Source organism: Tympanuchus pallidicinctus, unplaced genomic scaffold (assembly GCF_026119805.1).
Source record: "Tympanuchus pallidicinctus isolate F22 unplaced genomic scaffold, pur_lepc_1.0 scaffold1, whole genome shotgun sequence".
NCBI lineage: Eukaryota > Metazoa > Chordata > Aves > Galliformes > Phasianidae > Tympanuchus > Tympanuchus pallidicinctus.
The window spans coordinates 37,420,465-37,447,897 of NW_026294618.1; positions in this window are offsets into that span (position 1 = coordinate 37,420,465).

Genomic DNA, 27,433 nt, shown 5'->3' on the forward strand with positions numbered 1-27,433 from the left:
TCCAGCAATATCAATGGACTTTTCCGGTCATTGCACTAGATTTGCTAAAGAGAGAAGTGCTGAAATGAGCATGTTCAGCTTCGCCATCTATCATACTCTACTGGAGAGCGTTCTGTTTGTTTTGCAGCATAATTAAATGTTGTCTTTAAGGAGTTCACTTATTGCTTATTTGCATTCTACAGTTGTAAAAGGAAAATTGCTGTATTTTGTAAGCTTGGGCTCTACAGATCTGTAACAAAAGTGTGTATATTTACTATATTTTGGAGAAGACTCTGGGGAGGCCTCATTGTGGCCTTCCAGTACTTGAAGGGAGTGTATTCATGGAAGAAGGTACATCTGTTATCTGAGGGTAGATAGTGATAGGACAAGGAAGAATGGTTTTAAACTGAGACAGGGAGGTTTAGGTTAGATATTAGGAGGAAGTTTTTCACCCAGAGGGTGGTGACGCACTGGAACAGGTTGCCCAAGGAGGTTGTGGATGCCCCATCCCTGGAGGCATTCAAGGCCAGGCTGGATGTGGCTCTGGGCAGCCTGGTCTGGTGGTTGGTGACCCTGCACATAGCAGGGGGGTTGAAACTTGATCATTGAGGTCCTTTTCAACTCAGGCCATTCTATGATTTTTAGATAGCAGAAATGCATTTCACGAGGATGGAAAAAAGGTGCTGTACTGTGCTGGAGCTCCTCTGTGTTTTGGAATGCCTCAGAGTGACCCCCACAGTATTTTCATGGGAAAGCAAGTGCTATACCCCTTGTCCTCTCCTTGGCATTTGGTCTGCATAACAGTGTAAAGCCGATGACAGCATGAATCTCAAAAACAGTGAATATTAGTACATTATAATACTTCAATTGTTGTTTTAAAAGATTATTGATTATGAGAAATCTGTAATAAAATCATACTAGTCATTCACTGCTTTTTAGAAGCACGAAGAATATGGCACTAATGCAAATACCATTTACTTAAAGGCATGATTTTAAAGCATTTTTTATACTCTGTCAGCAATGAGGTCTGTATGTATTTTGTATGCAGGCAGATAATTTGCCCTAGCTTCATACAACATTAATTTGCTAAAAAAAATGAAGTTATTGTTATATGGACTTATGTAGAAACACCAGGAAATCTTCAAATTGACAGAAAATAAAAGCACAAACCTGAAAAGTAGCAAGAAAATGAAGACAGGAATTCTTTTTGCTATAAAACTTCTGATGCTTCAACTGAGAAAAGAAAGAAGATAAAGAGCAGAGTTTATATATAGGATCATAGAATTATAGAATCATTAAGGTTGGAAAAGATCTACAATATCATCCAGTCCAACCATCTGCCTATCACCAGTAGTTCTCCCTTAAACCTGATATGTAAAGATTCTTTGATTCCCTATTCAAAATCTTTGCAATTTCTTCAGAGATAATCTGGCCTTTTCACATAGTCGATGCTTGAGCATCATCCTCATTTCTTGAACAGTTTGTTTGACACACCATTAAATAGCAGTAAGAAAATGAAACTAAGGGAAAATAGCCCTGTATTTTTTTTCCCCACTGATTATTTTTCCTCCTTCATGAAGAAGATAGAGATTTTTAAGGAGTTTATATCTTTTTAAGTGCTCCCGGAATTTTTAGGCTAATTTTCTTTCTGATTAATTCTTCTGAGCAGCTACCTTGGTCAATAATGTTTGTAAGCTGTGACTGCCAGCTCTTGTCACACCTGTGCCAAGTCAGCATGACAAACAGCATTAATAACTGAGTGCTGAAGCAGTCTGCATGGACATGCTCTAAAGCTGTTAAATCTGCTGGACACTCAGAAAAATTTCACATTGAATATCTCAAAGGAATAAGGGGTAAAAGTAAAAGGAGTTTCTGAAGCTGAACAAATTCTTCCCAGTAAAATATTCACATAGTTTTGTCTATTCTTGGGAAAGGGTTAACAAACTCTGAACAAAAATATAAATAAAGTAGTATGAATTACTTCTGCTGTCTGATCCAAACAAGTAGAAAGGCCACGGTTAAAGCTACGTGCCAACATCCACATATTGAGAGTCAGAAGAGATTTTTCAGGTGCTCAGCAGGGAAGGACGGGTTGTCACCATGCTTTACACAGCATAGGAAAAGAGAAATGTCCCTGTGTCCTTTATTCATTCACTGCTCAGTCTTGCTCAGACATGTTCTCTAAGGCTGGAATATCAGGAGCTATTTGTCAACATCACCTTCTGTGAGTAGGCAGAAAAGGAGGGGCAGAAAGATCCCTGCTCTTCCTGAGAGTGCTGGCAGCACAGTATTATACAGAGCAGAAGAAGCAATCTAGGAGGTTTCTGGAGTGGAAGATAACATTCTTGTGCAGCTGGTAAGAAAGCCTACCATGGCAGGTGCCCCACTAGACCTGCTGTTCAAAAACAGAAGGACTGGTAGGAGATGAAGAGGTCAGCAGTGCTCTTAGGCAGAGTAATTACAAAATGGTTCACAATTCTTGGTGAAGTCAGGAGAGAGGTCAGCAAAACTGCTGCCTTGTACTTGCAGATGGTGGGCTTCAAACTATACGAGACACTAGTAAGAAGAATCCCTTGGGTGTCTGTCTAGAAGGATAGAGGGGTCCAGGAAGACTGGACACTCCTCCTGAAGGAAGTCTTTAAGGCATAGGAGCAGGCTGTCCCTGACTGCTGCAAGATGAGCTGGAGGGAGAGAAAACTGATGTGGGTACTGCTTGACCAACCTCATCTCCTGTGATCATGGGAGATGATCATAGGAGATTCCTTTATCCACCTGGTTAAAGGAAAGGCTGTTGACATAGTCTACCTCAACTTTAGCAAAGTCTTTGTTCTTGTCTGCCACAGTATTCTTCTGGGTAAGCTGGACACCCTGGACACGTGTACTCTTTCTGGGTAAAGAACTGGCTGAAACGCCAGGCCCAGAAAGTGGTGGTGAATGGAGTTAAATCCAGCTGGCAACCAGTTACAGCTGGTGTTCTCCAGGGGTCAGTAGTGGGGCCTGTCCTGTTTAATATCTTTATTGATGATCTGGATGAGAGGACTGAGTGAACCCTCAGTAGGTTTGCAGATGACATGATGTTGGGAAGAGCTGTAGATCTGCCTACTTGTAGGAAGGCCCTGTAGAGGGATCTGGACAAGCTGGATAGATGAGCTGAGATCAGTGGGGTGAAGTTCAACAAGGACCAACTGTAGGGTCCTGCATTTTGGCCACAACAGCCCCAGGCAGTGCTGCAGGCTTGGGGCAGTGGCTGGAAGACTGTGCAGAGGAAAAGGACCTGGGAGTGCTGACTGACGCTCAACTTGAACATGAACCAGCAGTGTACTCAACAATCAAGAAGGCCAATGGCATCCTGGCTTGTATCAGAAGTACTGGTCCTGCCAGCAGGAGCAGGGAGGTGATCGTCTCCCATTCAGCTCTGGTGAGGCAGCACCTTGAGTACTGTGTTCAGGTGCCTCTCTCAGTGAGAAACACATTGAAGCTCTGATGCATGTCCAGAGAAGGTTAACAAAGCTGTTGAGGTGTCTGGAGTACAAGCTTTATGAGGAGAAGCTGAGGGAATTGGGATAGTTTAGTCTGGAGAAGGGAAGGCTAAGGGGAAATCTTTTCGCTCTTTTCAAGTACCTGAGAGGAAGTTGAGGCGAGGTGGGAGTTGACAATTTCACCCATGTAACAATGACAGGACAAGAGAAAATGACCTGAAGTTGTGCCAGGGGAAGTTCAAGTTAGATATTAGGAATAATTTCTTAGAAAGAGTTGTCAGGCACTGGAAAGAGCTTCCCAGAGAAATGTGGATTCTCTGTCTCTGGAGACGTTGAAGATAAATGTAGATGTGGCACTGAGAGACATTTTTAGTGAGCAGTATTGTTTGTAGGTGTACTATATGATCTTAGAGGTCTTTTCTAACATTAATGATTCTATCATTAAAGCCTTAATGACAAGCACTTTATGAGCTTCTTTCCATGCGAAAATTTGCTACAAATGTCTGCTTAACTCACATACCACATGTAATATACTAGCTCAGACTTTCAAACAAGATAACAGTCATAAAATTTCCTGGTTTTTGTACGATAACTCCAGTTTTTAGGCAAAAATTCCTTCAACCCAAATGAAAAATATCACACATGACCCACACTTCAGGTCTGTTGGCTGATGACCTTCATCTTGCATTTTCTCTACAAGGTGCTAGCATAGAGCTGTCATCTCTTACAAGGACACACTTCCCTTCTAAGCCTCAGATTTTCAGTCTATAGACATGCTAAAGGCAGCTCTTGGCTGTCATCACTCTAGCAGTAGTTCATATTGTATGTCAAACTTCATGCCTCTTAAATGTTATCTTGCTTTTAAATGAAGTGTTCACAAAAGTGGATATTCCTTCAAAATATTAAGAAAATCTGTCATAATGTTAAAGGTTGCAGACCTGCCCTAATCTTAACATACGCTTTTTTAATCATGTTTTCCTGACTGCCCCAATGTCTTCTTGCTAACAATTTTACTAGAAGTTAAATATCTTGGGAGCCTTGGACACTAGCCAAGCTTTCATCATAGATTCCTCACTTTGATCACTTACTCTGGTGAATTTTATTAGGTGCTAATTTTCTGAGCACACAGTAAATAATATTTTCACTTATGTTAAGAGCTTAACGGAGGATTACCATTGACTTAGCTTTAAGTAGTATTAGTCCCTCCGCAACAGGGTTGTTTCACAGAGATTTATTTCATGGGCTAAGTAGGGCTTCATGAGGCACATAAACAGTTGCTGTGAGGCTTTTTTAGAAAGAGAAAAAAGCTCACAGTCTAAATCTCGCTTTTGTGTACAACAGTAAAACTAGTGAGATTCTTAGCCAAGGGCAGTTAGTTTTCTTGCTCAAGGACTGTATGTATGCACTATGGAACAGTGCCACAGTTGTTAACTGCACCTTTCTAGTACTGTAGCTCTTTTTCAGATGCATTGGCGTACTGAGAAACAGATGGAATCATCTGGGTAAGACAGGAAATGTCAGATCATACACTGTGACTCTCACTGATTTAGTGGCAGTTTTTGTATGACTGAGAATATGAAAAGTAGTGATTTTTCACAGGCCACATGAAGTAATTTTTGACTTCTTCTTTGGAGTATAAGTATTGTTATTACAAGGATGCGTCTGTACATCAATTTAAAGAATAACAAGTCTTGTTTAAAGACTAGGCTGTTCTTTTTTTTTTTTTTTAATGGTGTGTCCTATTTTTCATAATTAACTCAAGGAATGCCTAAATTCTTATATATCTTATATTTGACCTCAGACGTATAAAAATAATTGGTGACCATAAACTCAAGGGCTCTTGCAGAAATGCGTAGATATATTAAGCATTAATGGTCGTTTTTCTGAAATACAAAGAAAATCTGAGTGCAATTCTTAGGCATATGCCATTAAAAAGGTTTATTAATACAATTGTAATCTAATTAACTTCTTTCCAGTTCCACTGAAATCTAATTACTCATCTAGATTTATGTAACTGGGTCCAGAAATTAATGATGGATGTTTCTTTGTCATATGTTTGCTAACCTTAGTCAGAGTGACTTCAGTAAGCTAGGCAGCCAAGATTTGCAATTTTTCTTTGGAAAACTCCAGCTGCCTCTGAGTTGATTGGAATTATTGCTGTACTTTCTTACCATTTATAATGTTATTTTCTAGAGATGATCTGCATTTTTCAGTGTGGCTGATGTGATCTCATTAGCTATCAGATCTCCTCTATGCATTAATTTTTCCCTTTTTTCAGAGCTAAAATTCAGTTATTTCCTAATTTCTTATAACACGTACCTTCCCATGAGTCCTTCTTACATTATGAATGGACTTTCAGAAGTGCTTAGGTGGTAGTAGCTCTTGTAAGAATGATTTTAGAGCTGCTGGATACCAAACATTTCCAAGCTGCTTCATCTAGATGCCTAAGGAGGGAGAGAAGTCTCCTGAAAGATTAATCAGAGGCTGCAATAACTTTGCCCTCTAACGTCCTGTCCAGTGACAGTGACATTCAATTGCCAGAAACACTGGAAGAATACATTTTCCATAAACAGATGTTCATAATTAACACCCCATGGTCTTTTATGTAAATTTTCTTAGTTTACTTCATTTCAATGGGTGTATAAAAAATTAAAGGTAATCTTTGTGTTGTGTACTTTGTTATTGAGCTTATTTATGTCACAGAAGATGGCAGGTTTCCCAAGATTCCTTACGGCAGTTTTCCATAAAAGTGAAAGGGAATCAGATCAGGTTCTTCTACTATCTATTATGTGACACAAGTGCACTTCATCATTTCAGTAATGAGTATTCTTATTGCTAAAACCAAATAACAATGTTCTGTGTCATTCTCCTTAGAGATCTCCTGAGGAGAACCTACCTACCTAATTTTCAATGTGACTGTAGCACATGTTCTTTAGAGAAATCTAATTTCCAGAAACAACATTCAGGAGGGAGAATACACTGAAATAATTGCCTCAGCTTCAACAAGCTGAAGGAACCTCTAATCAGCTCTTAAAGGTGTATTCTCTATGAGAAAGGACTCAGGAGTGCTGAGGGATATAGCTGGCATTCATTGGCCTTGCTTTAAACGTTTCAGAATCAACGCCATAGATAGAGCCTGAACCCTTAATGGAACAGAGCTAACGTTACGGAGGAAGCAAATTTAAAAAAAAATTTACTTGCAATTTCTTAGGGAGTTAATTATAGTGAAATATGTAGTTAATAAATTAATTTTGCTGTTATTACTATTGAATGTTGAATTATCTTGGTAGGTAGCATTAAGATATTATTTTTCTTTAACCTCTTTTTCCTACCCATCACTGTAACCAAGCAAGCTGACAAATGGAGAACAGCAACCAATCTTTGTATGTGCTGAGCTGACTACTGTCAGAGAGTTTGTGACTCAGGCAAAATTACCAAGTTTCAGGAGTGGGGGTATGTGCTTTCTGTCCCAGTGACAGGGCTGTTTTGAGGAGTGGTAACACTAAATGCCATCTTGTTAGAGAATAATCTCTTCTGGCAGGCAGGCAATAATCAAGAGCCCATAGGCAAGAAAGGTGCTTAAATGACTTCTGACTTGGAGAATAAAGCTTCTCATGGCTAATCTATTTCCAGAGAAAGAGTTACATGGGGAATCAAATGCAATCACTCCATAAATTCTCTATGTGAGTTTCAGGTATAAACAGAGTTCTGTTATGTCTGTGAAATGACCAAACAGGCAGACTTAAAAGCACAAGGAAAAAAATAAAAAGGAAAGGAAATAGAAAAGATTAGCAGTAAAGAGTTAGTCAGACGAGTCTGTGTTATCCTTGTGTCTTAATATAACATTTTTTGTATTGCACACTTCAGAATGAGTTATGTAACTGTTACCACCATTTTAGAAATGATCAGACAGCTCAGACATATGAGATATTTGGTAGGTAGTCCTCCCATTCTCACACGCTTCCAGAAAGAACCAGCTTTCTGCATGAAAATGTCCTTGACTAAATGAGTAGTCATAATTGCATATAGATCAAAGTGCTAATCAGCTTGGCTGACAGCACCAGAGATGGAAAGCACTAATATTCTATTCATCTGAAAAATGTTCTTACCTACTGTGAGATACAGACATGCCTTGCATTTACTGGTTTAATATGTTTTGAGGTTCATAAGATTTGGCTTCTGCTTACAGGTTTTTCTTGGCAGATGTCTATCGATCAGCACCTTTTCATTAAGCTGGCAGCCACTGAAAGAAACATTTAATCTCTGAGCAGTTCTGTTCTAGTGAGGATGTGCTGGAGTACAGGTCCTTGTACAGGACCCTGTAACAAAAGATCCTTGTAACAGAACTCACAGCCCAAAGCTCTGATTTTGTAATGATCTGTCTGTCCAAAGATCCCTGAGCCAGTGAAGAATTTATTGTGTTGGCTTCTCCTGATATAAAGGTGTCTTGAATATGGGAAATGGTAATAAATCAAGAAATCTGGGATGCAGCGCAACAGTCAGTGAAGGAAAAAATAGAAATGTAATTTTACACTTTTAAAATGAAAAGAAGGAAGACAAAATGGTCTGTTTGTGTAAGAGAGCTGATGATAAACTGGCAGGCACGCTGATAGAGTAATGCATTTTCTAGTCTCTACTCAAGGATTGCCTTTAAACACCCTTAAAATGCACAACACTAAATCAGGCATCAGCAGAGCTCTGAGCTTCTGGAAGACACTGTTGTGATCAGGCTTGTGGGCTTTGTTGGCTGGAATTCTTGTTACAGTTATTTCATGACAAAATGTTGAAAGGTGTTACCAGAGACAAGAAGAAGCCAGAAGAAAATAAAGATATGTAAATATTAGAAGAAGCATAGTTTTCAGGTTCTGAATATTACTATATATTCATTTTTGATCCAGTTATCAGGATAACAAATGCCTGTAATGGGACAAAGGGCTATTTAGAATATATGATCATTTATGTGATTTAATATTAAGTAATAAAGAAACAAGTACTGGCCACAACCTCACTTTTCTAGTTTGTATGAAAGAACTTTTACTAGTCCAGCTGACAGAGTTGGAAAAAAAAAAAAAAACACACAACCAAAAGCCCACTTCTTTTCTCCTTCTCCAGATAGAAGCTGGAGCAGAAAATTCTCAAATTAGATGCAGGGTAAGAACAAGCAGTTTCTGCTGTGCTTCTTATATGTTAATTGACACTGATAAGCACATATGGGAGCAGAAAGTTTTCAAGAGAATGGGAATTACTTCAGGATCAGAACAGAAAAGAATATTATTTGTTCGACTGAAAAAAAAAAAAAAAAAAAAAAAAAAACCAGTACCTCTGTGGGCTTCTGTTGGATCTTTGACTTCAAATATTTATAAGAGTTATGAATTTTAGTTCCCAGGTTTTTCTTTTGAAGGACTTTATGTCTCCTTTGAATATCAGGACTGAATAATGAAAAATGAAGTAGCTGCTTTGTGGAACTTTTCCCCAGTGGTAGCTGATGTTTATGTCTTGCATCAACTGCGTGTGTGAATTCATTTTAATACACAGTCGGGATGTTGCTTTATCCAAATAATTTCAAAGATGTCATTTTGTGCACTAGATAAAATTCTGGAATGTACATATGATGCTAATGATTCTATTGTGAGAAAAACACTGCGATCTGTTTGTATGCTCAGGTTCTTTTTGCACTCCAGCTTCTAAGAGCAGAACATTTATAGTATTAATTTGCTTTCTTTGTTCCAGTGTCTTTACGAGTTTAGATTAAGAATGTTATTTGACATTTGATTGCATATGTCCATCAGAAGCCATAAATAACTTCAAATTTATTGATACATCATCATTTCCCAGCATTCTGGTTTTGCAATTCAAACAATCTAATATATAAAATGGCTGGAATAATGAGGGAGAACATTTAGTTTTTCAACCATCATAGCCGTGTCTGGGAAAACATGATGCTAATTTCTGGGAAACATGTTGTCAAACAGCATCATGTTTCACCTTGATAGAAGACAGACCAGTACTGCAAATGAGAAAAAGTAGAATTAATTTATCAAAATAAACATAGATAATTAATTCTATTATTTCTATCGGAAAGCAGCTCCAGAATGTAACTACTTTACTTGCTAGGAATACATATATAATTTTCAGTCCAAGCATATGGTTTATTACCTTCTAGCTTAGATAACCATTTCTCCTTCAGCCATCATACTATCCCAGTATATACAGAGAAAGCAACAAATTCTGTGCTTTCTTGCAAGTTTATTCTATTCTCAGACTTTGATTCAAGGTTAAAGAAGCCACGCTCTTTAGCCATGTTTATCTGAGAGTCATTTAATCATAGAATGATTTGTGTTGGAAAGGACCTTAAGGACCATCTAATTCCATCCCCTCTTTGAGATCAGCGTGCTCAAGGTCCCATCCAGCCTAGTCTTGGAAACTGACAGGGATGGGGCATCTGCAGCTTCTCAAGACAACATCTTCCAGTGCCTCACTGTCCTCACAGTAAAGAATTTCTTTCAACTGCCTAAACTAAATCTTTCCTCTTTTAGCTTTAAACCACTATCGCTTCTCTTATCTCTACACTTCCTGCTAAATAATCCCTCCCCATCTTTCCTTTTAAGTATTGGAAGGCCACATTAAAATCACCTCAGAGCTTACACTTCTACAGCATGACCAACTCTGGTAGCCTGTGTTCATAGAAGAGGCACTCCAACCCTCTGATCATACTCATGGTTCTCCTCTGGACCTTCTCCAACAGGCTTGTGTCCTTCTTATGTTGGCGGACCCAATGCTAAACACAGTACTCCAGATGAGTTCTCATGAGAGTGGAGAAGAGGGGAAGAATCATCTTCTCTGAACTTCTAGATGCATTTGTTCTGACACTGCTGAGGATATGGTTGGAGAGTATCTTCATATTTGTCCTCATAGCCTTTGCCACCTCCAGTTCCATCTTTCATTGCATTGATTCCCCTTATGTTGCATTGATTTGTAAGCAAGAAATTAGCAGATAAAAGCAGCCCCTTTAAACTTTGTGACGTTAAAGAGCTAAATAGACCATCTCTGAAACTCTCTTTGTGTATTATGGAGTAATTCTTTCAGCAAAATAAACATGTCTGTGGTCTAGAATCTTGTTTGCATCATGCTCTACTACATGCCAGTATCCAGTGTTACGGGCAAATGTGTGCAGCGATGAAGTCGTGCTTAAAGTGCTTTCATGAGTTCAGAATTCAGGTCCAAGTTACAGAAGCCTGGCTAGTTCCAAATGCAGCCATTTCCCCTCTCCTACAGAAAACTTGTGGTTGTATTTGCCTGTTCAAAAAAATTTACTTTTCTACAGTTGGAAATGTAAATAAGCAAAGATTGGAAAAGTTCACAGAGAATGAATTTCAGGCTTTAATTGTGTATCCTGAGATTGATTCTTAATAGAAAGAAGAAAAGGAGTATAATCAATGCAATGTAAGGGGAAGCTTAATAGGATAAACCATCACAAACCATTCAAACAATTACAAATTTTTTTAACTTAGTAATCAGGCTTTAATTTTTACAACATTTTAGCTTTCTAAAATTCATCACAAAAAAAAACCAATATCATAACTGGACTAACATAAAATGGAGGTGGAGATGATGCCAATAAGTATCTGTAAGAAATCTGTGTTCCTAAATTTTAAATTTCATTTGTTGTAAATTGAATTGTTGGATTTTGAAATGACAATTATTTCTAATTTTCATATTTTTAATATTTTCTAATGTAAAGCTAACTGAAGAAATTGGTTTTTACTTCCTATTTTTGAAACAGATGTGATAGCATGATAAGATATTATGATACATGGTAAACAGTTTTTGAAACTGCAGCCGATATGCACATTCTTTCCTCCTTCACAATCTGTTCTCCCTTCTGACTTTCATCTGTTAAAAAGGTCAGCTAAGTAATTTAGTCTATGAGCTGAGGCAATAAATGGCACCATTAGAGGTAGCAAAATTTGTATGAGACCAGTTTATCTGTATGCCTACTGTATGTCTTATGCAATGACCTTTCCATAAAAGTGGTTTTAATAAGGAGTTCTCCAATGTAAAATTGAATCCCAGTTTCATTTTCATTTGTGCATCTGTTACCATCGCTCTTATTCACATGATACAGGCAAATTATCTTGGTCTACTTTGCAAAACCTATGTTTTTTTATTTTCTGCTTGAATTTTAAATATCACATTTGTGGGACTAAACAATGAAGATGCAGGTAGTTTATATACAGCCAGGTATGTATGGAAGTTGTGTGTAATTCATATAACTTCAGTAAATCTAGGTGCTAGTCTAGGATCTGAAAGCTGTCCAGTTACGAAGTATTGTTCCAATTCTGGACATAGCTGTAAAAAAGATGAAAGTAAGACACTATAAAATCCATAATACTGGAAATACTACAGAATGTTTATAATAGAAAGAAGCTGTTACATACTTTTATGTCAAAGATGCAAGACAACAATGACAATGAGACAAGAAAAACTTTTAGAAAGTCACTGAAAGATTCCAAGTACATCGATAACAAATGAGGCATGAAGTGTCATCTGTCAGAAGAAAACAAGTACTTGAAAGGACAAAGGTCTCACAGAGCGCTGATTAAATGTAACACGCTACATGAGGATGCACAAATGTGAAATGCCTCAGTGAAGAAGATGAACAACAGGTCCTTCACCATATCAGGAAAATAGATTCTTCTTGCAGAGTTATATTATCATTGAGAATTTGTATAACAAATAAGAAAAACTGTGGAAGTAAAAAAGATGATCCAGATTCCAAAATTTCTAAAAATATAAAAGCTCTGAATTAGTTGCAGTCATAAAATACCATCTTTTTGGTAATCCCAGGTATTAACAAATCACATCAAAAGCAGCTCTGTCTGTGGAGTAACACGGAAGCTGGTTCAGCCATGGACCGCATTCATTACAAACTGAAGGTCAGCTTTGAAAGAGTACTTTGTATTATTTCCACTGACTGAGGGAAATTTGTTATATACCCAAGATAAACTTGCCATAGATTATCTACTATTAAAAAAAGACAATCAAAGCAGCCAAACCAAAAGCAATAAATAACCATGCAGTTTGGAGAAAAGTTGATTTACAGATAGGAGGTGACTTGAAAGTAAAAAGTTCAGATAAGTTTTGGTATTCTCTACCTAAAGAGTTCAATCAGATCTCAGTAAATTTTCACACCAAAGGATTAATTGAATTCATTAACAAGTACTGGAAAAAATGATAATATTATTTTGTCAAGACTTAATAGCTACGGTCGCTAGAGACAAAACTCATCCACCAAAGCAAGTGATGTTTGTGGAGAAGTCAATAGCAGTCAGTGTGAAGTTTGTTTGAATACTAAAAGAGATGGAATGCAAGCTGTAGTTTATTCACTAACTGATAAGACTGTACTTCCAGAAGCACGACTAGCATTGGCTCCTGTCTGTATCTGACCTTATCTTAGGACAATATGGACAGACCTGAGGAGAGACTAAGCACAGGGGAAATATTCCATCATGTAAATGAAATCCAGTTGCCAGATTGCATTCATTGGACTGCCTCCTGAAACACCATTGCTTAATTGTATGATGATACAGATGATGAACCAGAAAACAATGAATGTTACTGTGCCATCTTCGCCGAAGTAGGCTCCAGTGGCACAGAAAGGCTTTGCGTATACCAAAGATACAGGAATATATAAAGGGAGATGACACCATATCTATTGTGCATGAATCATAGAATCTGTTACTGATCCTTCCTTGCTTCCATAAGTAGATTGTATTTTATATTCTGATCTCTAATAATGTCTCAGTCAGAAAATATATCATAGGCTATCTGCACTTGATAGCCGTGTATGAAAGATGTGTTCTGTCTATGTCACTATCAACCAAACCCTTGGTAAAGCTATCCAGTACAATTTTTACACTTGACATAGTCAAAAATGAAATGAATAGCATGAGAGCTCTAGAATATGTCTCCACACATCACTGTGAGAATGAATAACATCTGAATTATGATGTGCAACATCTTCAGTTTTCTGTCTGCTACAGGTAAATAAATCTGACTGTTCTTTTTACAAAACCATGTTAAGAATCTTGCTCAAGGATCTACTAAAACATAGAGGATAAGAGGTATCAACTCTGTATTTAGACTTCATGTCATACAGAGGTACAGCTCCAGAGAATTATGGAAGGAATTTCTTTCTTGGTTACAAAGCTATTTCACTGTTGATGTGGTCCATGTGGAAGAGGCATCGTCAGCTATCATGGCATCTGTTAAACATGTCAGTACTGTCATTTATAATTGTCTTTTTTCATGAATCATGCATGTCTTGATGTGAATTTTTTACCACAAGCCATTGCTAAGAAAGTATTCTGGTTTTATTGCATTACTACCAGATAGGGATTAAGACAGCATTCAGAGAGCAAGACTGATGGCAGATTTACATCCCACTACTTCCTTGGCTATCATGTATGATCAGCTGAAGTAAACATATTACTGATTATCCAGTGATAATCTATAAATTCCTAATGCCTGCTCTTTGATTTCCTAAAGGCATGTCTCATTTTAGCTGAGATATTGAAGTTGTTTGGAAGAGTCTCAGTGTTTCTACTAGGATACAGGCAATTGAGGATACAATGGATACTGATGCCCAGATTCTAGGAGTAAAAAACTACAGGCTGTTAGATTGTACCATGTTTCAGCATGTTGTCTTAGATATTATTCTCCTATATAAAACAAGAGGGATTTATTTTTCTTTAATTTTTATCTGCAGACTCTTAGTGTTTAAAAATACAGGCAAATGTAGAAGCCTTGTTTGAAATTATATAGAATCACTGAATAATGTGCACATTCATTACAGAGCTAACAGTAATGTTTATACTTGTGCTTTTTGCAAACTATTAACCAGAAATTTGAAAATGGTCCATTCTGTACTCTTCTGCCTTACAACAGTTCTTTATCTGAGGTGATAATAAGTATTAAAGTTAAATTATAAAGGAATTGGCTACTTGTATCTTTTACGTAGCAACAGAAAAACATTCAAAGGGAGCTTCAAGACTTTCCTGACTTCTTGCACTCTGGTTTGTTTCTAACGTTTATGTCCAGTACACTCTGCTTATTATATGCCTATTTGCTGATTATATGCCCATTGACTTTTAGCCTTCAATAACGTGTCTCTAGTCAAGCAAATATTGCCAAGCCTTTTGACATATGTTACCACATTAATAAAGCTGAGAAAATAAAATATCCATTTGTTCTTGTTTGCTTGCAACAGAGAGTTTAGTTTTTAATATCATAATAAAAAGTAAGAAAACAATTGTTAGGTGATAAATTATGGCTTATATGTATTGTTGACACATGAAGTTTACTGTGAAATGGAAAAACAATGCATCACTGGTGGGTTTTATGCAAGATGTGGACATCAGGGATTAAACTACCTGCATTAAACAAAACCACACAGGCTGTGGACAGATTCAGTCAGGGAAGAATGATGACACAGAGAGCAGCTGCAACAGAAGCAATAAAAGAAGAGCTGAGCAAGGAAATGTTCTGACTTGGAAACACTCTCTCTTGTAATTAATAAGAGAATCAAATATCAATCCCTTTCCACAGCAATTCTGTGGCACATCAACTTCAGGAGAGTTGTTGGAACTCTAGGGAAAAAAGGTAGCAAGTAATCAATACAAAATACTTATTTTTTTAATACCATGTGAAATGGGAACACCCAGCTCCTCATTCTCATATTGCACATTGATCCAGTGACACAAAGGAGGAAGAACTTAGGCAGCCAGAAGAGTAATATGTCTGTAGTTGCTAAAGGTCCAAGTGTACCTGACATCATTGCACTGCTAGGTGGGCATGTCTGATGTACAAAGGTACTAATTCCAGCCAGCATTATTGCCAGAGCTACAGGTGACCTGAACAGATTCTTGAGAAAGGGAATATTATCTGAGATGACTGCAAACATAAAAAGCCTGAAAAAATCACATAGATTACAATAAACCACACATATATGTATTTTCCCTCATTTTCATTAGAGAATCACAGAATTATTGAGACTCGGAAGGAACCTTCAGATCTATCTTATCCACCTCTTTCTCTCAGGCAGGGCAATCTGAAGCCTGTTGTCCATACCCAAATGACTTTTGAACATACCCAAGGAACAAGACTACACAACCTCTCCAGGCTACCTGCTCAACTATCCTCACAGTGCAAAAGTGTTTACTGAAGTTCAGACGTCATCTTTTGTGTTTTCCTTTATGCCCCTTGACTCTTGTCCTGGCAGTGTTCTCCACTGAGAAGAGCCTGTATTTTCCTTTCAGATCGCTATATACATCAACAAGATCACCCCTAAGCCTTTCCTTCTCCAGGCCAAACACTTTGTCTCAGCCACTCGTCATAGGAGTGATACTCCAGTTCTTTTATCACATTTCTGGTCCTACATTGAACTCTTTTCAGTATGACCATGTCTCTTGTGTACTGGAGAGCCCATAACTGCATACAGCACTCCAGGACTGGCCCCACCAAAACTAGATAAAAACTATTCTTTTATTAAAGATGTATAATCATCTTACAATGGCCTTTATAACACTTTTTTTTTTTTTTTTTTTTTTCCAAATAACAACATGATGTGCATATTATAATCGTGTTTATCCATAACTATGCTTTTTATCCTGATATTCTTTTCTTCTGCCATTTCACTGATGTCCCATCACTGGGACCTGTCATAGTTGATTAAATCACAGTCATTCTCTTATTATACTTGAATTTAAAGCAGTACACTTCTTTGTTCAGATCACTGGGATGTGATCTTATAGAACCATCACTTCCCATGTGGATGATGTAGCAATAGTGAAAACATCCACAGATTTCATAAAATCTTTGTTTCTCTCCTCTGTGTAAGGACAAAACTATGACTAGAAATGTTTATTTGTTTATAACTGGGGCAGAGGGGCAGGTTTTAGGTGCTGTTGTTATTATTATTGCTATTGCCAGGAGACTGACTAAACAGGGTATTCATTACAGCAGTAATTCTTGGATTTTTTTTCATGCCTTATTAAACCCTGTTGATGTTAATGATGCTACATAGACTGTTTTCTACTCGTTTCAATTTTCAATTGCTAAAATTAAAATTTTTAAGATACATCTGTAAGAATGTATGTTTGTTGGACATTAGAGCTTTTCTACTCTCTTCATTATTAATAAAATGCATCCATCAGTAGCTCTATATGCCTCTTCAAAAATAGAATTTTGCTTTAATTTTAATACAGTTATATGTTCTTGCTGAAGTGTATAATTCATATAAAATGCTAACTTTTGATCTGAGTATACTTGAAAAAATCAGTGCTAGGATTCGGCAAGAGCATGCCTTTAAAGCATTTGTTTTGCTGTCTTGATGATAATGCAATATGCATCAATAGGTTTCCCATCCTTTATATTCAGAGTCTTTAGTGTGTGGTATTCAAATAGTAAGAAAGATCTTTGAAATTGTTTATGTATCAGAAGAAAGTACATAGCTTGATAACTAAATAAATGTTGGGTTTGCTGTTTTCCTTGATGTATAAAGTTCACAGATGTTCATTTCAAACAGAGAACTGGCATCATGATTAAAGCACGGTGTGTGCTATATTATTTGCCTAGGAGTAGAAATGCAGGTGAGTGGTATCACACAGAGATGTAAATATTGAACAAATAAAATAGCTTTGAGTTCTCTGGAAGGCTGAGACTGTGTGAGTGTTAGGGATTTTTGAGAGATATGAACTGGAAAATATATTTGTTGATGTTTTCAATCGACTCCCATTACTCTCTCAGTAAAACTCTTCCTGGCTGACAAAGAAGTGCAGTAAACCAATACTGCTTTATTTTATTTTTTTCCTAAATGAACTTCAATGAAAAACAAAGGATCTTGCTTTCTAAGAGCAAATGAAGAGAAAAACTTTAATTTTTATTTCCAAAGCATGTACTGATGCGTTATGAATCCCAAAAGATTCAAAGGACGGACAGTTAAATATCAAGTTTAGCAAGAAAAACTAGAGTGGAGCACTGAGTACATATTAAGGTGTTCTGAGATATTTTCATTTTGAGCAAGTATATTTTTTACAGAATTTAATTTTTGGCCATGGTACACGTGTTTTCCTCAAACTAAAACACTTTCCTGAGATCAAATAAAGCATCCATTATACACAAAACCATACAAAAAAAATAATCATAATTAGTTAACAAAGGCTTTAAAATATCTCTTATAGACAACAGTATTTTATAGACAACAGTCCATAAGAGATATTTTAAAACTTTGTTAGCTAATTATGATTATTGTTATGGAATCTTATAGACTGTTGTCTATAAGAGGATAATATCGGTCAGAGATTACTCTTTACTGCAAGATAAAACAAAGCTGAGTTGAAGATACATAAATTTCTTATGAGGGACCTATGTTTACCTGAACTTGATCCAATAACAATGAATTTACCATCTGGATGGGGCTGTTTTAAATGTGATTGTGGTACTTTAGAGAACCAGAGTATCAGTTTTACTAGTAATCTAATGCCTGCATTACTGACTACCCAACCTGAGTAGTTTAAGTATTGATCAGTTAGATAGAGTATCATTGCTGAAAAGAAATACATGCATCACCTGCTTGTAAAACTTGATCTTACCCTACCTATCACATCTAAACTGCACCTAAGGCTCAAATATTCACAGATGTTCATACATGTAACATCAGAGCGAATCCACCTGATTCAGGCACTTATCTGGAATTCCACTGTATTGTGTCTCTTGTAAGAGTATCACTTCTCCTCTTCTGTATCTCCTAGATCTCTCCTCTGAACAGTCCAGAGTACTGCCTAGAGAAGCGAGTAGAGCTGAGCTTTAAACACTTGCCCAACTTAATCACTCAAAAGGAATTTTACTGAACCAATATATAGCAATTTGTATATAAAAACTATTAATGACATTTCAAGTCTGGCTTCATTCCAGCTTTCTTCTTTCTCTTTTTGAATCTTAAAATGCTCATGCTATTTTTTGTCAATACAAAAATCAAATCTCAAAAGGGTTTGGTAATAACTTCTTGTTGGCTATGCTGGCTGCTATTAAGGTAGACAACCAGGAGCAACTATTTGTCATGCATTCCAGGAGTAAAAGAGTCCTTTTAGAAATCACTTATAGCTTTGTTTTGTTTTTTTTCTTTTTAATTTCAAATTACATGCAGAATTCACCTGTGATATCAGGATGTCAGTGAATTAATGTAGAAATAAAATTGTCATGGTATTTGCATGCTACATATGGTCACTTCTCATTCAAGGAGAAATAGAGACATCACATGGCAATCTGACTGCTTTGACTGACATTCTCCAAAGTTACTTCAAGTCTTACAGGGCAAGAAAAATGTCAAAGTATTGTTTGTGTTTACTCTTAATCTTGAAGTGATTTAAAGCACAGTTTCATCCTTAAATCCAGCTATCTATTTGGTAACTCAGAAAGTCCTTTGCATTTTGTGTATTAAGGTCAGACCCTTTTGAATGTTACACTTCAGTCATATCCATCAAGAGTGTAACATAGATGGCCAGTATTTACTTCACTCTTTGAGAGCTTCAACATTCCATTCATTTTTCATCAAAATACAAAACATTATAGCTCTTGGCATTCTCTCTGATGTAGTTTAGCTTCTAGGGATATCTTGCATCCACCTAGCTGATCCTTTCAGAACTCTTCCATCTGAGAGAATGGAAGTAATCTTCTCTATCATTGGCTTTTCTCGGAAAAGAGGAGCCCATTTCTCAGTAATGCTCAGGTATTCCTCAGATAACAAACGATGTTAATCTTGAGTTTCTTCCCACAGTACAGAGTCTCATTTTAAGACGAGAGGAAAAAAAAAATCAGGAAAAATTATTAGAAGTGCAATTTCATCTGAGCATTTGTTTCCATGAAGACCTCTCTCACCCTTAATTTTCTATTGGATGTACCTAATCTAATAATCAGCTGTCATCAAGTAATTGAATACCCTTGAGTTTGAATTGAAATACTGGCTGAAAACAGAGCCAGTAATGCATGTCTGTTCTTGTTATTTTTGGCTTCAGAAAAAGACAGCTTGTATCTAATTGATCTAGGTAATTTGACATTCAAACTTACTTTACTTCCAGCTATATGTATGTGTATGTGTATCTATGCTTGTATATATATACACACATGAACACAATAATATCACTTATATCAGACCATACTGCAATATTTTATATTTCATTTGGACATGCATCCATATCCTTTGAATAACTCATTTTAACATACAGACAAAAACTCTAAGATGTGATGATACCTGAAGGGCAATTTATCATTGCTTTGTTGGTCCTCTTGATATTTCATTGATTATCATCATTCAAAATTTTAATGCCAAAGCCCATATTCAGCTTGCAATGTTGTTGAAGCCCTCAGAACATTTCATTGCTGATTACTACTTGTCTCTGTATTCAAGCTTCTGTTCTCTTATTATGACATCCATAATTTACTTCATCTCTCTTCTCAAAACTTTTTGAATTATCTCAAGCCATTCTAAGGGATTTCCCTTACTATAATAAGACCAGTCTCTGCCCCTACAGGTGAAAAGATCAGATGGCCACTGTCTGAGTTTCCCTCATCATTTTCCTTTCTGATATGTATTTCCTTTTTTCTTCATTAATGTTACAGCCCCTTGGTAAAAAAAAAAACAAAACAAAAACCTATCTGCATCTACAGTGTATTCGGTCTTTTGTCATAAATTTATTCAAAAGAAACAGGTAAAATACATGTACACATAAAAACAACACATACAAGCAGATGGAAACTTATACACACACGAGATAGTGCAAGAAGTACATTGTGTAAGACTCAAAATGCATTATATTGCATTAACAAACAACTGCAGGTTTCTCTTTACACTTCCCCTTCAGCCCGAGTACATACACAAAATCTAATAATGATGCTGAAGCTTAAAGAAATGATAGATTTCAAGATTGTGGGGAATAACAGATCCTTGAACATCAAGACTTGCCAGCAAGGCAAACACAAAGTGTCTCTTGGCTTGGAGACCAGCAGTACTTGGTTTTACGCTCCTAATTTTCTCACAATTTCTGCTGCTCTCCCACCCTGCTGCAATTCAAATTTTGTCTTGCTATTGGTAGAATCTCAAGAAGTACTTCTGCATGCTAAGCATATGACAGTGAAGAACACTTCTTCAGGCCTTTTAATTTCTGTGGAAGGAAACAAGAAAAACCCACATCTAGAAGATCTGCAGAAGTTTGTGGAGACAAGACTGTTCTCTCAGATTTTTGGAGTTCTGTATTGAGATTGTCAGAAGTCTCTGATACAGCAGAGCATTTGAAAACTTCAAAAGTATAAAGGCACATCATGAAATAAATTTCACTAAAATAACTAATGCAGGATTAAATAGCTAAGGGCCAGCAATAAAATAGGACGCTTCCTCAGAGCTGTGGAAGTTAATATTAAGACTTCATTCCTGTAAATGGATATATTTATATATATTACACAATGAACTGTGAAGCCATTTTATTCAACTGCATTATCATGACATGAAGTGCAGAGCATCTGCCCAGAGAGGTCCTGATTCAATTATACTATCAGCACTGATAACTTCCATAGGTTTCAATAAACCTCCAAGAGATTTCACTGTTTTACAGCCATCCTTGTGGAATAATATAACAGGTTATGATTAAAGAAATGGGACACTAATCCCAATTATCTCCTAGATTAATGTAGCAGGGAATCAGACTTAATCAGAATTTAAGCAGTCGGAATCAATCTCCACATCTTCTCTTCTCAGTTGCCATATGTCCTGAGGAGAGTCTCTTCTGAGATTTACATTTCCCTGATACATGTCACCATTCCTGGCTCCTAGCCCAGAACGACAAATAAGAACTGAATTCCTCTTGATGGTGGTGGATGCTTCTCTGACTTACTGGAAGTTGTATCCAGGCTTAATAGACATGCTCTGAAAAAATCTGCTGTGTAGGAGTAAGATTGCTAACACAGTGAAAATTACTTCTTTCTTTTAAAGGCGTAAACCAAACGCTTTTATTTTGTGCCTTACTATTTGTGTGTTACTATTGTAACAATAGTGGTAGGAAAAAAGGAAGAGAAAAAGTAAAAGTGAGGGATAAGCATCAATGCAAAAAGAAAAGAACATTTGGACTTGGGATTTTGTTGTCAGTACAGTGTATTAATCTTATTTTAAACACTTTCTCTCTGCCTTTCCCTTCTCTTTCTATATCTCACTTAATCTTGACTTCCTTTCTGCAAAATAGAGAAACTTGAGAAGGAGATTTTAAACGCCTGGGAATGTTTCTCTGCCACTTCAATACTGAATAAATTACAACTTGGTGGTTAGACCACTCCTTTGGCACGCTTCAGATGTATTGTATAAGAGCACCTCATTTCCAAACTGCTGTTTTTTTTGCAAAATGGAGATCATTTTGAATAAATAATTGATCTCCATTTATTCTAGATGTATCTTTAGCATTGGGCTTGAAGGGTTACATCCTAAGAAGAACTTTCTTTCTGAATGTCAAGTAAAAGCTAAAATCCAGAGTTCTAAGGTTTAAATTGTGACATCCTTCCTGCTAGTTGGGTCTAGGCAGAAATCCACTCAGCAGATTGGTTGTTCTGATGTGGTATTCTCTCTAAACTTTTTACATTTAATCCCAGATGCATAAATCAAGAGTAGTGCATGTCTTGCTTACACATTTAAATGTTATAGGCATGAGACAACATTCTTTCTGGCATCCATTTTTCATTGTTAAAAGGCACCATGGCATTTACTGACCTAATGACTAGCCACAGAGCTAATGTGCTTCCTCTGTATAAACCTCATGTGCCAAAGTTCACGCTATTACAGCTCCTACATTAAAAGGGCAAATATGACCACAGTGATGAATAAATAGTCTACCTTTACAAATAAACACATAAAACAAATGCTGAGAAAAATTTTCTGTTATGTATTCAGTCTGCATTATCTGATCAAGGGAAATAATTGGTTAGTCTGACAGCTAAAGAGGTGAGTGAGTGAGTGAGTACATGATCTCCTCAGAGGAGAGCAAACAACTGTACAGCCTGTGTTTCTATCATTAAAATAAAACCTTTGTAGTTTTGTTTGTCCCAACATCCCAAAGTACTTTCGAATGAGCCTAAATTAAAACTTATTTTCTCAAAATTTCTGTCAGCAAATACATTATTTATTTACTTTTATGGAAAAACAAAAACAAAAACAAAAAAACACAAATTATTCAAGAACTTTAGCATTAGCATGACAATATGTGCTCAGAGTTTCCTGACAATATACTTTAAAGCAGTGTCTATCTGAATGGTACGTATGTCTAGGCAGGATAGTGCAGATACAGTGTTGACAGGGAAGGAAAAACTAGCTAGATGCAGGCATAAAGTTAGCTGTAGAAAAAGATCCCTGTGAGGTAAGAATTCTTCACCTAGTTAGTCTAACCACTAGTTGCTAATGATTAGGATTTTGGATCTCCTACTCACAAACACTAACTCGATGATCAAATTATCTAAGCTACTACAAAAAAAAAATGTTGACACAGACTTGTGCAGATAAACTTTTAAAGAAATCAGATTATTCAAATACAGATCAATAATAAAGAATAGAATTCTTCTGAGTCTGCTGACAGGCACATTCTAGGCACCTAAGTGATAATGTTATCTTCTACTTCTCACATTTTTTATAGCATCAAGGTGGGTTTAAACACTAGCTAAACAGGTCACTACATTTTGCAGTCTTAAACTCTGATGGAACATTTGTGCCTTCATTTTCTGTTCATAAATTTCTCCTTTACTGGATGTTTCCCCAGCATGATTTTATACCTTAGCATCAGTTCTGTTTATTTTGCTTATTTTCATGACATGGTTTTTGACTTTGTAATGTCATTTGAACTGGCCAGTGCTGACAGAGAGGCATTCAGAACTGTTCTTGCAACTTCTGTACAAATAAAAAGACACAACTTCATTTTAAGAAAGAAAATGAACACACTGTCAGTCACAACTTTACAGTAAGTTTTTGTGAATTCAGGATGTTATGATACATAATTTAAATGGAATTTAAATCTTTTGAAGTATAACAGAATTATTATGGAGTGGAAGACTTAAATATCTGAATCAGAATTTGCCCAGTGAGCTCTAAAAGTTTGATGCATTACTTATGCTCTTCACAGGTACTGATCTATGAAGTTTTGTCTGAATCTTTCAAAAATGCTATGCGTATTTAGGAGTTAATTAAGGAAGCTTAAGTTTAGTAATGCAGAGATTTAAGGAACTGATGAATGAGGTTATCAACTGATACCCCAACTGCCTGAAGTATTCATCTGTCTGAACAGCATGTAAAAGTTCTGTTCATTCCCACGATTGTTCAGCTTTTTCCCAGTTATTTTCTCTTAGCCACAATAATAATTAATTTGGAAGAACTGTGAGACAAGCATTATTCAAGTCATATGATCCATTTACTATGCTGCTGAAAAGTCAACAAGAGTATTGTTTGACTTTTTTAAAATTATTCATGCCAATTTTTTTTTCAGCGTGAATTGAGTTAGAGGATATTTAAATAAACTAAACTAGATAAGGGCATTGAGAAGTTCTACAATAGAAAAAACAAAAAATAAGGTATGTGGTCTTTGTGAATAATTAGCTCTCTGGCGAGTTAGCTGAACCTGAAAACTGAGATGAAAAATCCCATCTACTGTTGGGTATTTTAGCTGTAGTTGGGTTTTTGTTTTAATAAGAACTAAAATGGGTAAAAATGAAAAACTAGAACACATGTTTGAGTAATTCCAAAACCAAACATTTCAATTTCTCTTCAGGTAGCTTTGGCAAAGGAAAACAATGGAAATGGATAGATATATTAAAAACAAACTACTTTAAAAAAAAAACCAAAAAACTAGCCTTTCTCTTTTTACACAAGCATAGTCAGGTAGAGTGTTCATACTAAAAGTTTCATTTTCTTCTCTGCTTCATGGGATATAGCTTTACAAGAGGTGTACCTCTGCTGCTAAAGAAATTGCTGAGCTGAGCAGCCTACTCTCCACCTTTTGCTTTTGTGCTGGTCAATTTGATCTGAAATATTTAAAAGTTATTTTGAACAGTGACTGGAAGCTAAGTATTCTCTCTTGCTATCTCTTCACAAAAATCTCCCAAATAGCATTCCACACTGCTCTTCCAATTCTCATTCTCTCTTTAGCTGAATTAATATTTAATCATCCCATGCAAGCTGTAACTGCTCAAGAATAAGGATGAATCAGTCATGGCTTCGTGGTTCTGTCAGTAGGCCATAAGAATTTAAATAAAACATCTCTCAGTTCTAAGCACAGAAGGTCTTAGGCTCAAAGGCAGTCAGTTTTCATAAGAACCTTCCAGCTGCTGGCTTAGATTTTTAAAGGAGTAGGAGAGACTCTCTTAATATCTCCTGTTGGATTCCATGCATCATGAAAGTGGCAGGCTCATATTTCTTCTGGCAGAAGAAATATATTATACAGGATTTCTTACACATTTCCAAAGGATTTGACAACGAGGTAAAGAGTGGGGGACCAACACAATCCACGCTGGTCATAAAAATAAGATCTGTAAAAATAAAAGTGTATAAGAGTGACTGTGGAAACAGATTGAATAAACCATGTCAAATAACTCAAAATTTTCCTTGTGACAGAGGCTCAAAACAATATAGAATAATACAGATACACAGTCTATATTTGAAAATGATATCATAATATATATACTGATTTATTTTTGTGCATACTGATCACCAGATACAGTATTAGAGGATTCTGCTGAAGACATGAAGATGTACACACCTGATTCTGCAGGACTGTGCATAAACATTGCATTGTAAAGCTTTCACCACTGTCATATTTTTGTCTGACAAAAGGTGAGCAATTAAAGACTTTGGTCTTGAATTTATCATGCTCTTTTGTGTGCACTGTTTGAGGTTCCTCCTCAGTTTTCAGGAAATAATGTTGCCAATGCACATGATGGTCTCACACCAGCTTAGAGATTTGGCAGGTAAAAACACATTTGTTTTATTACTGCAGCTGAAGCATATGAGTTACTGAGTTTTCCCTCAATATTTAGCATTCCACACTTGTTCTAAATTTTTCTTTTCAAGGTCAGTATTGTGTATGTATAAACATCTGATATATAACTATTTTGCACAGTGGAATCTCAAATGGGAGTTATGGAAGTGAAACAGCTCATCACACAGATCTTGTGAGAGAGTAGATCCTAGCAAAAGATAATGGAATCAATGAGAAGTTTCCACAACTGTCAGGAGACTCTAGAGTTAATATTAATTTGGGAGTAAGTGAATTCATGAAAATAGCTACATTTTAAAGTGCTTTTGTGATCAATGATTTTTCGTTCTGTATTATGAATAGCTTCACACTTATATATAATGTGAATTTAGACAGATACAGATGCCTGAAGTTCATTTAATTCATTATATACTTGAAGAGACAAAAGGAAATGTCAAAAAAGACATACATGAATGAAGTGATAACGGAAGAAAATAAACACTCAACACAATTAAAGAGACTTCGTTCAGAAAAAGGTGCATGTTCTATATATTTGTATACACTATCCCTAATGCTAGGTAATACTATACTATATGCCCAATATACTATATTGCCCAGGGAGGTTGTGGATGCCCCGTCCTTGGACGTGTTCAAGGCCAGGTTGGACAGAGTCCTGGGCAACCTGATCTGAATGTGTATGTTTGGTGGCCCTGCTAAGCAGGGGGGTTGGAACTACATGATCCTTGAGGTCCCTTCCAACCTGAGTGATTCTGTGATTCTGTGATATGCAAAAGCATTCAATGAAAACTGATATTATTGTATACTATTCTTAACTTGTAAAACAAGGCCTCTGCAGACTTGACCCAGAACAAAAGCAATTGTATTAAATTGCTGAAAAGTTGCTATAGCATCTAGATAGCTATTCCAGTCCCTGTTGTTTCCCTCTGTTCTCACAATGAATCAATATTTAATTTTAAATGTATTAGATTTACAGTTTAGAAACCTATATATTTTATCAGAAGACTGCAAAAATCCCCAAACCCTCCTTACACACACAAAAATATATAAATAGACAAACAAATAAATAAATAGCTGTCTATATGTAGCAAAATCATTTATTTGGAAATGCTTTACAGAAAATTAAAAGAATAAAAATATGCTTCTGCTTTATGTAACATGATGTGAGTGCATTAAAATGTTTCAAGAGGTAGACTGAAGTTGCAAAATACACAGGATTCCTAATTTTACTTGTTTTTTCCCCATAGCATTCATAGTTGTTTTGATCTTTAGAAAACATTGAAAATACATGTTTTATAAAGATATACATAGAATAAAATATCAACAGAATGCAGAAAGATGAATGGTTCTTTTTCTCTCTAGCCAGCTTACTTTCCTAATTATGTAAAAAAAAACCCACAACCACCATGTACCTATATCTCTATTCATACAGTTCTATGTTTTTAATTTTATATTCCTTTAACAACTACACTGAGAAACAAGGATATCATATTCAGTGAAAGGGCAATTCAGACTAAAATACTGTTCTATTTAAAGCAGAACCACCTCTTATCATGATTTACATTTACAAAAAACAACCTCATTTTAAGGAAAAGACATTTGTAGCAGCCAGGTCTTGTCTCTCTCATTGTTATACACTCGTTCATATATGTCTCTGAATAACTGCATGAATTTTTCTTTGACTCCTAGTGACATTATATTAATTCCTACTAATAGTGCCTCCATCTCTAAGGCTACGTGTCCTGATTTTCTGAAAATTTAGGACAGGAAGATAGACTGTAAACAGCTGAGTTGAAATGTCATTTTGTTGCAGACAGCTTAAAAGACTGAAGAAATCGCGCTACAGGAAAGCAAGTTTTGTAGACTGGCAATGAAATAGAAAACTGCTGTTTCCACATATGTTTA